This window comes from Pangasianodon hypophthalmus, chromosome 8, assembly GCF_027358585.1.
Source record: "Pangasianodon hypophthalmus isolate fPanHyp1 chromosome 8, fPanHyp1.pri, whole genome shotgun sequence".
Lineage (NCBI taxonomy): Eukaryota > Metazoa > Chordata > Actinopteri > Siluriformes > Pangasiidae > Pangasianodon > Pangasianodon hypophthalmus.
In genome coordinates this window covers 19,943,011-19,956,766 of record NC_069717.1, presented here as the reverse complement: position 1 = coordinate 19,956,766, position 13,756 = coordinate 19,943,011, and positions in this window count along the sequence as shown.

Below are 13,756 nucleotides of genomic sequence, written 5' to 3'. Positions count from 1 at the left end.
GAACTAATTTTTAACCTTGTACATAGGTCCTGTGGACGTCAACAATGGACCTTCTGAAGACGTCATAAAAAGACGTGATAAAAACTTTCATTCTGGCTCCTCAGGGGACGTCTGTTCAACATGCAACAAAGATGTTCAAAAGACATACCTTTGCTCACTGGGATATACTGTAAACCAGGGTGTAAAACACAAATTCTGTCCTGCTAAGAACAAACATGTCCATGGACTGAGAGATGGGGGGAACAAATATACAAGTGTATACACGATTTTTGTTGTTTTTATTTGTCTTATCAACATACAGTATTATTTGAACACGTTTACTCTTGCCTTAAACCAGAGGTTCCAGTCTCTTGGCTGATAAACGGGACAACTTTTACAACTTTTATCACATCACACAAAGGGTAGTTTATTTCCACCTGCGTCTATGATGTGTGAAAATGATACCCATACATCTGACTTGCCTGAAGTTGGCTTCTTAGAACTAAACTGACCATTTTCCAATCCAAATTCATTATCCTTTGATGACAACGTACCTGTGCTTTGCTCTGTCATTCTTACTGACCACCTGCACAGCCAGCTCTCAGGACTGTATTATGTACGGACAAGTGATTTCAGTGTCATACTATATATATATATGTATGAAATGGCTTTGCATTCAGAAGATACAGCTCTTTTAGTACATACATGCAACTGCTTATACTTACGGTGGCCAAAGGGTTTGGTCAATCCAAATTGTTTTAGTATGCTTTTGTCACCAACTCTCTACTTGCTACATGTCATATTTAATCATATTTAATGCTGATCCGATGACCAGCCTAGGACTAGTTTGAAAAAGAAAGTTTTTCAGTAAATTAAAAATAGCAGAAAGGATGTCAACCGAAGGTAATTAAACCATATGACAAAAACATGAAGGACTTATGAATTCTGCTTATATAATAAGTATTATTCCTCAAAGTTGTGAAGATTACAACCAAAAGGTAAATTCATTTATTATAGTGCCCCCCCTTCTGGTGGGTATGGGTCATTTCATGTGCCTGAGAAGGAATTGGATATGGGACCTAACTACCAAATCTGGTGGCAATATGTCAGTGATAACCCCGTCTTATACCTGTAACTTATACAAGTAACTTAGGCTCCACCTCTTTAGAATTGATTTACATGTGGTTTTGCATATTAAGCAAATATCAAAAAAATTTGAGTGGGCAAATGATCAAAAAGACTGATTTTCTGTGGTAAGGAGACAAAGAATGGGAAAAAAGAAGTTTCACTGTACCCCTTATTTCATGAAAGATATGCTTGTTTTTAAGTGCAAATACATGAATAGTGCCCTCCAGAGGCCAAGTTAAGTGAGACTGTATAAATTATTAGGGGGTGCTTAGAGGGACCATACTTTCAAGTTTCATGACAATAACTCAATGTTTACCCTGTTTGAATAAATTAGGCTCTACCTCATTAGAATTGATTGACATCTGGTGGCCATATTGTTTACAAATGTCAACATTTTTTTGATAATTATTGAGTGTGACAGTCTGCTGAGTAGTTTAAGTAGTAAAATTAAGAAGACAAAGTCCTAGGACAAGTTCTCAAAAGTATGTTTTGCATATGATGCAAATTAGCTAAAAATCAAAGTGGGTGGCATTAAATGGTTCTTGAGGCCTTTTCTTGTTTGTGAGAACCCAAGGAATAAGTAACAAAAAGAATGTTCACTGTTGACCTGGTATTCAAGATATGAGCCAAAAAATATAATGCTTTGGTATAATGCTACCATTAGATCAATTTTAGCAAAGAAGAAGAAGAAGCCCCCTAATAACAATATACACCAGATGATGGTTTTCCAATCTTTGTCTAGTCTTCAACTGTCCAGTTTCTGTTAGCCAGTGCCCACTGTAGCCTGAGATTCCTCATCTTTGCTGACATGAATTTAACCTGATGTGGTCTTCTGCTGCTATAGCTCACCACCTCACAGTTTGTTGTATTTGCTTTTTGAGATGCTTTTCTGCTCACCACGTTTGTAAAGAGTGCTTATTAGAGTTATCATAGACAACAACCATGCCAAGGTCAAAGTCTCTGAGATCACATTTTTCTCCTTTCTGATGTTCAATGTGAATATTAACTGATGCTCCTGACCTGTGCTGCTGTTATGCATTGTGCTGCTGCCACATCATTGGCTGATTGGATAATGAAGTCAGTCCACTTTGTCATTTTCAAGAAATATGAAAGCAAACTTCAGAAAATGGTATATCATATTGTAAATATTGTAAATCTTGACACAGGATCAGCAGGACCCAGGTATTAGAGTACTAAAAGACACTACTTGTTTATATAAACTCTGCCTGCCTAAGATATGCAATCATAAACTGCCCTTTATAGCTCACTTGAGATTATCTGGAAGATGCCCAACAAGAGCAATGGCCATCATTCTACAACACACAAGACTCCAGGCCACTGTGTTCCATGGGGGTGCAAAGTCATAGATGATAAGACTGTCTCTCAAGGAAACCTTGGACCTTCAGTGCAATGAATTGTGCATAATGAGACATAAGGCCTTGTTCATGATCCCTGGACAAGTTGACTCAACTAAGGCTATGGCTGGACCGTGTGATTCCCATTCAAATCTGTCCACATAGATTGAGAGGACTTCATACACAATCTCAAGAGAGGCAGACTTCATTCCATGGCTAGATGTTCAGCAAGATCCCTGCTGAACTGTGCAACACTGTGCAACCTACTACTTCCATATTGGCATAGTAGGGTAGCTTTAATTCATTCATTATGTAGATGCATTTTTCATAATATTATCCAGTACACTCTCTTTGTATATTTGCCATTCAGCTTCATTCAGATATCCAGTTGTTATCCAATAGATCCACTACATTTGTTGATATTTTACATTGTAATATACTGTAACTTGGTGATGCAGCCATCACCACATTTTATCTCATTCTGAGATTATATTGTCCATTGGTCTGGTGCCCCATTTAATAGAATTATAATTAAAAACAGGGATGTGCTGTTATAGGAAAATAGTCAAACACCACGTTGTTGGTTATTTTCCTATAACAGCATGCCCTGTAGTATTTTACTATTATATAATTAAAAAGCTATAGCAAACCAAAGGGAAGTAAGGGTTGAATAAATGTTCTATGTTATATGTTTAAGTATATACAAAAAATACTCCCATTGGACATTTATTGATTTGGCAACTTTGCATCTATAACAATAAATGAATAATTCTTGATGGGATTCACAGCATCAGAGTGCTTTATGGAATTAACACTCCACATAGAACCTCTTTAAAAATCTAGAAGACTTTAAATATCCAATAACAATTTTTATAAGTGTGAACAACAAAAAAAAGTAGAACGAGAAGCACACACATATTATAAAGACATAAATTACATATTATAAAGATACTTAGATAAAAGTGAGAGTAAATACTGTAAATTTTATTGATTTAAGGCATATATAGGACATATTGTTTCAAAGACCCCCCCCCCCCACCCCCCATGAATGAATGAATGAATGAATGAATGAATGAATGAAGTGGTCTCAGTGTGTGTGCAAAGAATCACATGCTTCAATGTGACATTGGAACAGGACCCAGGGCAAGATCTGGACATTAATTTCTTTGAGAAAATGGGGCGATGTGAGAATGACTCTACTGGTAAGTGAACAAATTGTGATGCAGAGAATTAGCAAATTTATATGTAACATTTTGACACAGGTTTGTAATATATTGGCTGGCGAAATATGCATCTCACTGCATTATTAGACACATGTCTCTAGTGCCCTAGGCACAAGTTCTATGGCATGTACATCACAGAAATAATAATAATAATAATAATAATAATAATAATAATAATAATAATATTTAAAGCTGCAAGCAGCATTTTCAGGGGCCAAACACCAGACTCGGTGAGCCGCACATTCACAGACGCGCTACAATTGTTGCCTAAGCAATCAAAGGAAAGCAGAACCGTAACTTTAGTTACGGACAGTGGTGGACAGTGGTGGAATTCTCTGACTGTAGGAGGAAAGGTCTAGATGAACAAATATGCAGCAGGGCGGCACTGCCCAAAATATAGAGGAGTAGTAGTAAAAATGGCAGTTAGACGCAAGCATTTTAGCATGTTATTGTAACATTTGACCAGTAGGTGGTGCTGGCGCAAAATTTGTCGCGTAGCCTCAGGTCATGGTCCTGAAGACGCCTACCAAGTTTTGTGTCAGTGCATGAAGTCTTTGCTGAGATACAGCCTCACTTCCTGTTTGGCAGCCTCACTGTCAAATTCGTTGGCCCATTACAGGCAAACCGTTTGGAGTATCAAATTCTGTTGCTATGTTTTATGAGGCTTACTCTGAAGATGATGTACGCCAAATTTGGTGACGATTGGACAAAATTGATAGGAGGATTAGTGAAAAAAAAAATTTTGACACAATTCCAGATGGCGGAAAATCTAATTAGGAAATAATGTTCGTTGAACTTGTCTCGACCCAGGAAATCCAGGGATGCCCGGCTTTTAAATTTTGGACACACGAATCAAAAGATATTACCATAAACGTACTTCCAAATTAGGTCCAAATTTGATCTGATGGTGGTGCTAGAGCATTGGTAGCACCTGGCCCAATTTTGATTAGAATGCTCCTTAGACCCTCCCCAATCAGTGTGGCAAATTTCACAACTTTTTACCATACAGTGCTATGGGCTGCCTTAGACACCCTAGCCAGAAGAAGAAGAATAAGAATAAGTGGAAAATGTGCCTATGCACCTTCGAAACTTGGCCCCCTAAAAGGTAGGCTAATAATAGGGTGCCTACATGCCTTCGGTGCTTGGTACCCTAATGAGAAAAGGTAGAATAACAACAATAGGGTGCCTACACACCTTCGGTTCTTGGCCCCCGAATACTACTGATACTACTGATACTACTGTTACAACTAATAATAATAATAATAATAATACAACAATCATTTTGACATATGATAATTTGACATGGGCAGAGTTATTTATAAATATGTATAAATAAACGTGTATTAATCTGGCGTCTATTAAAGCTCCTCCAAGACAGGGACTATTGGTTAACTGCTCTCCAACAAAAACTTTGATCTCCATCAAAGCCCTCTCAGTCTGAAGGAAGATACTGTATTCAACCTAACCAAACTGCCTAAAGATACTCATTTACATTCAAGTGCTATCAGAAGAGCTTCATTACCAGGCATTCCTTCAGGCTTCACAGAATCTACAGAGTAGAACCACAAGTGATGGACTTAGTACTAACGCAGTGGCAGTGTCACCCTCAGACTGTAGAATCACTACAGTTTAAACACAGACCCTGGCAAGTGACTCAATATAGAAGGGAAAAGTTCCCTTACTAGTCAGGTTTCAAGGGACTTATTGTGTTCAGCTCCATGACTGTATATACACTGATCAGCCATAACATTAAAACCCCCTCAGACTTGTTTGTCCAGCACATCTCACAGATGCTTGATCAGATTTAGATCTCTGGAATTTGGAGGCCAAGTCAACACCTTGAACTTGAGGGGTGAACTTCTTCTGCAACAATGTTTAGGTAGGTGATACATGTCAAGTAACATCCACATGAATGACAGGACACAAGGTTTCCCAGCAGAACGTCGCCCAGAGCATCACACTGCTTCTGCCAGCTTGCCCTCTTCCCATAGTGCCATCTCTTCCCCACGTAAGCGATACACATGCACCCGGCCATCCACATGAGTTAAAAAAATGTGAAATGTGAATCATCACACCAGGCCAACTTCTTCCACTGCTCCATGGTCCAGTTCTGATGCTCATGTTCCCTTTGTAGGCATTTTCGGCGGTGAACAGGGGTCAGCATGAGCACTCTGACCGACCTGTGGCTACACAGCCCCATACACAGCAAGCTGTGATGCACTGTGTGTTCTGACACCTTTCTATCATATCCAGCATTAACTTTTTCAGCAATTTGTGCTACAGTAGCTCTTCTGTGGAATCGGACCAGACAAGCTAGCCTTCGCTCCCCACCCACATCATGAGTCTGGTTCGCCCATTTTTTCTGCTTCTAACACATCAACTTCGAGAACTGACTGTTCACATGCTGCCTAATACTGTATATCCCACCCCTTGACAGGTGCCACTGTAACAAGATAATCAATGTTATTCCAAAATATTTTTGAGGCCCTCTAGTGGCTGGCTGTAGTACAATTTTTAATCTCACCCATTCCCATATTAGTGAATGGAATAAGACCAAAACTTACATTTTAAGTTACATCTCCACAACTTATTTTCGGGAATACTGTCTTGGAAATCGTGGTGCAGCATGGCAATGGTTTGCTTCCTACCTGGAAGGTCGGTCATATCAGGTGACATGGAGGGGATCCACATCTGCTCCCTGTAGACTCTCTACTGGTGTCCCACAAGGCTCAGCACTTGGTCCTCTTATGTTCTAACTCTATACTCGATCTCTTGGTGTGGTCATGTCCTCACATGGGTTTTCATACCACTGCTATGTGGATGACACTAAACCCGTCCTCTCCTTCCCTCCCTCAGACACTCATGTTTCTGCTCAGATCTCAGCATGTCTGGCAGACATCTCATCATGGATGACAGCTCATCAGCTGAAAATTAATCCCAGCAAACCTGAACTGCTGTTCATCCCAGGTGATTCAGCCCCATATCAGGATCTTGCAGTCTCCCTGGACAACTCTCTGATCTCACCTTCGGTTACTGAATGCAACCTTGGGGTATCCATGGACAATCAACTGTCTTTTTCCTCTCACATTCCTAATCTGACACACTCATATCAATTTCTCCTTTATAACATCAGAAGGATTCATCCATTTCTATCCACACAGGCCACTCAGGTGCTTGTTCAGTCCCTTGTCATTTCGAGACTGAACTATTGCAACTCACTCCCGGCAGGTCTGCCTCTTGGAGCCATTCAGCCTTTGCAACTGTCCCAGAATGCAGCTGCACAACTGGTTTTCAACCTTCCTAATTTCTCCCACACCGCCCCATTACTACGCTCCCTCCACTGGCTTCCTGTAGCTGCTTGCATCCGATTTAAAACACTGATGCTTGCCTACAAAGCCAAAAATGGACCAGCACCCATTTACCTCAAATCAATTATCACATTCCGCACTGCACCACACTCCGAACAGCTGAGTCACTGGCAGTCTTCCTACGACATCTAAAGACTTACCTCTTCCTAAAGTACTTAAATTAGCACTTTGTAATGTCTGAGTGCTTTTTACTATATTACCTCCCCAACAGAGTTTTTGGACTGATGGTATTCTTAGTGTGTGACCTAGCATACCAGTATCAGAATGTATTTATTGGTAGAGACTTCAAAGCACTTCTGTAAGTCGGTCTGGATAAGGGTGTCTGCCAAATGCCATAAATGTAAATATAAATGTAAATGAATGAAAGGGCGTGATTGAAGAGGTGATCGACAGGTTTGGACATGACAGCCCCGACATAAAGCTCCTGTAAACTGTTTTAGACCCTCAATGGGAAGTTATTTGCTGTTTTCCAGTAAGTTTCTCATTTTGATGCCTAAGCTAGCTCATTGTACTGATATTATAACTAGCAAATCAATGTGAATGAAATGATGGCATAAACCAGTTAATACCAGCTAAATTTCAGAATTTATTGACAGTATGACCTTTACAAACACTCAAAGTAGCTTGTTAAGGTTAGTCAGTCACTCCTTTTTAAATGAACTCCATTGACAGAGTGATAATAGAATAAACCAGTGTACTTCTCCATTCAGATGGGTAAGTTACTGCAGGTTTCAGCACTAGATGAAAATCATGGAGAGCAATAATTTATGTCCTCAAAAAATAGGTTGTGTTGAGTGTAAATGTTGACTGCTGTTTATCAGTATATTTTCAGTTGGTAACTTACATTAGCTACTTATATGTACATTACTCTGATTAACTTGATGGGTAATGTCAGCTAGCTAGCAAATGGTAGATCAGTCAGTCATGGCTCAAGCTCTGACATCTTTTCCTGACAATGGTAAAATCAATACACCAGCAAATATTATACTACTAAAATTTAGTATTTTACATAATCATTTATAATGCTGTACTTACCACCTTGCGTTAGCTGATGTGCCAATTTAAGTTGCACTCCATGTATTTCACAGCATGTGTGCTCCTCACACAAGCAATTACCATGTCCATCACCAATAAGGGTGGGTCAGAGGTAGACACACTGTCTGACTGGCCATATCTACTGGCCATGCTCTGGCTCCAAGGTCTCTTCTGCGCAGACTCTGGCTCCAATTTTCACAAAATGGCGACTCCCAGTTCGTCCAAAAAAAGTCTTCTTCACCATAAAATGGGAGTAAATGGCACCATGTTGTCCATTCCTATATACAGTCATTGGTTCAACTACAGAGAAGAAGTGGAGTGAGATAAAGGGGGTGCAGTGTGTGCATTTTTGGTTAACTGAAGACCAGCAGCAGAGAGTTGCAAAGCCATGAAATGACTAGTGCCTGGATGAGGAGTTTTGTCATATACTGTACATGCAGTCTGATCTTTTTGATATTATAGAGACCGTATGTGTAATATTCGGAAATTCCCGCAATGTGTTCTGTGAAGGCACGCTGGGCACCACTTGCCGCATCAAGGTTCACAACGAACCATAATAGCACTAGTGAGCCTAAATTGACAGATTAAAAGTTATTATATAAAAAATAGGACCAAAGAAATAGAAGTAATGCAGCACTGAGAGACAAGAGTCAGAAAGAGAGCAGAAGACGAGGGGCTAGATAAGAGTTGTGAGTGTATTTTTTTTTTTGCTTTGTTCTGTTGCTCAGGTCCTGATGTACCCAGTGTGTCAGCCTGACATCAGCTACATAATTATGTTATGCAAAAGATCCCCACCTCTCAGGTCATGATGCGCTTCTCACAGAGCTCTAGTACACTCTCTCTATCTGTGTGTGTGAGTGAGAGAGAGAGAGAGAGAGAGAGAGAATTTGAATTTTACTGGGTCAGTCAAATATCACTGAGAAAGATAAATGATTGATTCTTAGATTCTAACACCACTAAAAGAAAAAAAAAACAATAATTAAAAGAGAATGAATTCCATTTCAAAAAGGAAAGAAAAAAAGACAAAGCCCTTCTGGCTCAGGCCTCCCCCAATTTTGATAATGCATGTAGAAAAACTGTACAACCGCTGCACTCAACTTAAAAAGCTATTACCAAAGCCAAACGCTTTCATAGCATTAAAAAGATAATTATGATCAATATGATCATAAGCCATCTCCTGGTCAAGTGAAATCAAACCTACAGCCATATCACATAACAGAGATCCAGGGCATCACATACTAAAAAGAAAATTGTCCATTATTGACCTCTCAGTAATACAGTAAGTCTGGTCTTATTTTTTTCTGCTTGCTAGACATTTTGAAATGATCTTATAGTCAGTGGTCAAAAGAGTGACTGGTCTCCAATTCTTTAACAATGAGAGATCCCCCTTTCTGTGTAAAGACAGCATTGCATGTTGACATGATACAGGTAGAAAGCCATCTCTGATGCTTCAGAAAAGACTTCATAGAGATTACTCTCTACATGACTTCAGAAATGTTTATAGAAGTCTGATGGCAGGCCATCAATGCTTGGTGATGTCCTAAGCAGAGCTGCCGATTGCCATTGTGAGTTCCTCTGAGTCCAGAGCAGCACCAGATTCAGAGTCCAGCTAGAATCTTTCTTCTGCTTCTGCAATCTTTCTTTTGCTTGTGACTTTTGGCACATTTTTACAGGTTAGGGAAAGTGATGGTGTATCTTAGAAGGTGCTCACCTTAAAACTCTATTGGTCAACTGATTTTGGAGTGGAAGGTAGTCTGAAAGTTAGCCACGCCCACCTCATTAAAGGTGGAGCTGCCTCTGACATGGGGGAATGAACCAAAGCTAATGTTCAGCAGAAAGGAAACTGTATTGAAATTGCCTTAAAGAGCTGACAAAAATGATATGGGTAGCTACTGAATTGTTTGTAGAAGCATTCACACGTATTTCCTTATCATATAAGTTTCTTCATTCCATCCAGTTACATTCCATCCAGTTACGTAGCAGTTTAAACAGCTAAATTTTGCTAAGTGCGAGTGAAGTTGGCTTCTTATTCGAATTTTCTGTTCCACCAGGTCTTAAGAGCTTGCGCCTGTAGATGGCACCATGACGCGCACTAATATCACATAAAATATCCTACAACATTAGCCAAGTTTACATACACTTTTTGTGCTTTTCTGTTATTGACAAAGCAAAAGTGTGTAAAAAAAAAAGTTTGCAAAATTTGCTGTCTCCGCCTGTTTCCATCCAATTGGCCTTTTACCAATAAAATGGTGTGTGTGATGATGTCATCCTTAAAAAAAACAAATTGTTGTGTAACTTTTGGTGTATCACAAAAGAAATTGGCCCTTGAGCCGTTTCCATACATAATTTTATGTATAGCACAAATTGTGTACCTTTTGTCTTCAAATCATTTTAAAATGGAAAGAGCATTGACACATTTAAATGAAATTACTTTCAATTGTACGAAATATCAGAAGACGACATCGGTTGCTCCATAACCGCACTTATGCGATGATGCCCATGGGTCTGGGAGGTTGTGGTCTCAGGTTGCCACAGACCACCGGTTCCGACCTGAAAGCAGATTGCTATCGCCCTGTTCAAGATGGCAACCTGAGTCCAGAGTAGTGGGGGAAACTTTCGGAGTTAGTAAAACAACCACCCATCGATGTGTATATGCTGTGTACACAGCTATTAAAGAAAAATTAATGTGGCTTTATGTCAGTCTGCCGAATGTAGTGGAGGCCAGTGAAATTGCATACTGTAATTCCTTGGCACATCTTGTGACACAGGTTTACGGTGTACTGGATGGCACAAACATCAGTATTCTGCCTCGTCACCTAGTTATCTTTTTAAACTGCTATTTAACTGGATGGAATGAAGACACTTGCATGATAAAGAAATATTTGTGAATGAATCTACAAGTAGATGCAATATGTTCAAATCTGACTTTTTCTCCAACTTTCAGGAGTTCATCCTCCACCATAACACCCTCTATAGGTATACACCCGAAACCTCTTTGAAAAACGCCATCTCTCACACACCTCAGATAACCCTATAAACAGTAAATAACTCAGAAAGAGAGAGAGAGAGAGAGAGAGAGAGAGAGATTGTTGTACGGTTGTGCTTGCTTTTCAATCTGACACGGAATCTTGACACGGAATCTTCTCCATACGTCAATATGTGTCATACATTTATTTGTATACATACATTTTATTTTATTTATAAATAAACCAGATTTTTTCCCATCCAAGCAAAATGGTTAGAATTCCAAAGCAACATAAAATACTTATTAGTAACAGGCTTAATATGAAGATAAAAGGGATCTTCCTCTATTATACATGGTCTCTCATTCACACAAACACACATTGTCCTACCACTCTGTGAGAAGCCTATTACGACCTGAGATTTATGGAGGCGATTCCATGCCACAGCAGTGAACTAGCATGAAATACTGTACACAAAATTTATAGCTTTTCATTAGCAACATTTGGATAACATCCCTCACCGAAAAGCAGCACAATCACTGACTGTAGTCTGTGTCACTTGGTCTCTTTAGTGAAAAACTATCAGCAAGGTATTGCTTTATTAACAATGATTAACAACGGTGACGTCGCATCAGAAGTGAACGCAATTCCTGCTGCTTTGTATTTCACTTCTACCATTACAGTAGTTCCACAATGAAATGCACCCACTGTCAAGTCACAGCCCTAAACTGTACTCCAGGACATGGTTGTGATGAAAGGACTGTCTGTGTCTTGGAGCTTGAGCTTTACTTTCTATCCATATAAAGGAATGCTCTTTAGTTTTTTTACTGGCTCATTTTTGCACCTTACAACTGCATTAAATGTAGACCTTACATCAACAATTCTTCTTCTTTTCTCAGCATCAAAATGGCTTGCTTTTCTCCCATAGACAGCTCTCTGATTTTGATGTCGGCTTGTCCTTTTTGAAAACAAATGTTGTCTTCACAGGAAACAGCCAGGGCTCAAAGCAAGAGTAGACATTCAGAACTATTAATTGTTGAAACATTCAATCTAACCTGGGCAACAGCAAACACCTGTCAGTCACATGTTCCAATATTTTTGATCACTTGAAAAATGGGTGGGTTCAAACAAAAGGTGCCAAGTTGTTTAACACATCTACACACACACACACACACACACACACACACACACACACATATGTATATATATATATATATATATATATATATATATATATATATATATATATATATATGTGTGTACAATGCATATAAAATGTCTACACACCCCTGTTAAAATGATTTTTGTGATGTAGAAAAAATGAAACCCAGATAAATCATGTCTGAACTTTTTCCACTTTCAATGTTAAATTACAACATATAAAAATTTAATGAAAAACAATCAGAAATATTTTAGGGAAAAATAGAAAAAATGAAAAACTTGCAATAACCTAGTTGCATAAGTGTGAACACCCCTAAACTAATACTCTGTTGAAGCACCTTTTGATTTTATTACACCACAAAAATATGCATTAACCGTTTAGGAAGTACAGCCATTTTTTTACATAATCCCTCCATTTTCACAGGCTCAAAAGTAATTGGACAAACTAACAAAATCACAAATAAAAGGATTATTTTTAATACTTTTTAATACTTTTTTGCTTTTGCGGTATGTTTTGGGTCATTATCCATCTGTACTGTTAAGTTTTGCAGCATTTGACTGAATCTGAGCAGAAAGTATAGCTCTGTACACGTCAGAATTCATCCTGCTACTTCTATCAGCAGTCACATCATCAATAAACACCAGTGATCCAGTTCCATTGGCAACCATACATACCCGTGCCATAACAATGCCTCCACATGTTTGACAGATGATGTGGTATGCTTTGGAATATTAGCCCTTCCTTTCCTTCTCCATACTCTTCTCTGCCCATCATTCTGCAACAAGTTAATCTTGCATCAGAACTGGTCAGGCTTTTTTTTAGAGGCCTTTCTATTCTTGAGTGTTACCAGTGGTTTGCATGTTGAGGTTAACCATCTGTATTTACATTCATGAAGGTGTCTCTTGAGTGTAGACTTTGAGAATGATATCCCTACCTCCAGAGTGTTCTTGACTTGACTAGATGTTGTGAAGGGGTTTTTCTTCAACAAGGAAAGAATTCTGTGATCATCCACATTAGTTGTCTTCTGTGGTCTTCCAGGCCTTTCGATGTTGCTGAGCTCGCCAGTGCATTCCTTCTTTTAAAGAATGTACCAAATTGTTGATTTGACCACTGGAAGTTTCTGCTATCTCTCTGATAGGTCTGTTTTGTTTTTTCAGCCTAATGATGCCCTCCTTCACTTGCATCAACTCCCATAGTAAGAGTTCCCATGAACAGCTACCAAATGATAATTCAACAAGTGGAAACATCTCCAGACCTTTTATCTGCTTAATTTGTCATGAAACAGAAACAGGCCACACCTGGCCATGAAACTGCTTATCAGTCAATTGTCCAATTACTTTTGAGCCTGAGAAAATGGAGGGATTCTGTAAAAAATGGCTGTAATTCCTAAATTGTTAATGCAATATTTTTGTTCACCCCCTTGAATTAAAGCTAAAAGTATACACTTCAATCACATCTTGATTGCTTCATTTCAAATCCATTGTGGTGGTGTACAGAGGCAAAGTTATGAAACTTGTGTCACTGTCCAAATACTTATGGACCT